This window comes from Cyprinodon variegatus, unplaced genomic scaffold (assembly GCF_000732505.1).
Source record: "Cyprinodon variegatus isolate N-32 unplaced genomic scaffold, C_variegatus-1.0 Scaffold1057, whole genome shotgun sequence".
Classification (NCBI taxonomy): Eukaryota; Metazoa; Chordata; class Actinopteri; order Cyprinodontiformes; family Cyprinodontidae; genus Cyprinodon; species Cyprinodon variegatus.
This window is the reverse complement of record NW_015151510.1, coordinates 132,572-134,617: the sequence shown is the minus strand read 5'-3', so window position 1 is coordinate 134,617 and position 2,046 is coordinate 132,572.

The following is a 2,046-nucleotide window of genomic DNA, read 5'->3' as shown; positions in this document are numbered from 1 at the left end:
TATTGAAAAAGGATGGGAAAATGGGCACCATAAGCGCCCATCATGATAGGGAAAAGGCACCATGACCACCTGCACCAATGGGAAAAGGTTATGATAACCGCCCGCTGCGGTGATAGAGGGCATCATAACACCTGCAGTGATGAGAAAGAAATGCCATAAAGCACTTGTTTACGATGGATGCAGGGTGCCGTAGGGCGCCCACTGCGATGAAATACGTCTAGCTTGAAACAGATTCAGATAGAAACAATGCGCTGCGGGGAATGCCTGTGACTGTGCTGAGGCTGAGACATGCAGTTGATGATGATCTGAAACTAGAAGCAGAGATTAATGAATGCAGTGAGCTACATAATCACCAACCAGACAACAGGCGCAGCAGACACATAAGCTTCCTACTAGGTCACTAAATGACAGTAAACATGGTGAACTGTCCAAGAAAATTCACAACGATTCAACAAGGCTTGAAAATGATCCATGATTTAGTTTAAAAGATAAGAAATTGAGAGTCTGCTAGGGGATCAATACGTCTCAACCTCAACGGAGAAGATAAGCCGATAAACTGTGTAAAGAGCATGCTGCCGCTTAACTTATCTTTTAGTGACGAGATATCGTCTAAAAAATTCACCCCATCTTGATTGACTTGATTGAATGTACGTGATAAGCCATACTTTTTTATTTTTTTTAATAAATAATATAACTGTAACTGGAGATTTATTGATCTAATGTATGGATAATGTGGAATTAACCAGTGTTGCTTGATTGACTGGGCAAGGACAGTTTTACGTGTTTAGACCAAAGCATTATTATTTAAATATATTTAAAATATTAGGTTCAATGATTTAATTAAAGTCAGTGTCAATAGAAAACATCTTACTTCAACAAAACTCTGTTTCTTTTGTTTTTCTGAACAATATGTTTAATAAATAAAGTTAAAGATTAAACTAAGTTACAGTTTTACTCAGAATAAAATGTTANGAATGTTGATGAGAAAAACCATTGTTTTCAGGGTTTTTTCACATCGTTGAGATGAGCTGAGGGTGCGAGAAGAGAATACATGAACATGCAGCAATGCACTGGGGACATGATACATATAGGCTATCTAGGCTAGCCCCCAAGCCGTGATGACCAAAGGACGAAATGAGCAAGCCAAGATGGTTAAGCATGATTTTTCAGTTGAGATACGTATGCCATGATGTCCTAAAGAGTTCGAATCGAAGTGCCTTCATGATGCAAACACATGAATGGGTGTGGGTGCGATGCACCTGGAGCAATGAGCTGGGGCCGTAATGCACCTTCTGCAAATAAAAGAGTTTGCCATAAGCGCTGCTGCAATGGGTTAAAAGTGCGATGCGCCTGAAGCAAAGAGCTTCGGGCTGTAATGCACCGGCTGCAATGGAAAAAGGGCGCCATGGAGTGTCGCCACAATGGGATAAAAGTGGGATGTGTCTGCCGCAATAGTCATTGGACGCCATTAGCGCCCGCCGCAATGCTGGAAGACGGCATGAAATGCCCGCTGAGATGCTGGTGCAGTAAACGGCCACAATGATTGGCGCCCACTGAGAAGATGGAAGGCGCCATAAGGCGGCTGCCGTGAAGATGGAAGGCGCCATGAGGCACCCGGCATGAATTGAAGGCTCTATGAGGTGCGCACCGCGAAAGAAGGAAGGCACTATAAAGCGTCCTCCGTGAAATTTGGAAGGCGCCATAAAGTGTCCTCTGTGAAATTTGGAAGGCGCCACAAAGCGTCCTCTGTGAAATTTGGAAGGCGCCACAAAGCGTCCGCTGTGAAAGATGGAAGGCACAATAAAGTGCCCGCTGATATGATCAGGGTGCCATAATCGCATGCAGTGCTGAATGAAGGCCATATGAGCGCCTGTAGGTATTGAAAAAGGATGGGAAAATGGGCACCATAAGCGCCCATCATGATAGGGAAAAGGCACCATGACCACCTGCACCAATGGGAAAAGGTTATGATAACCGCCCGCTGCGGTGATAGAGGGCATCATAACACCTGCAGTGATGAGAAAGAAATGCCATAAAGCACTTGTT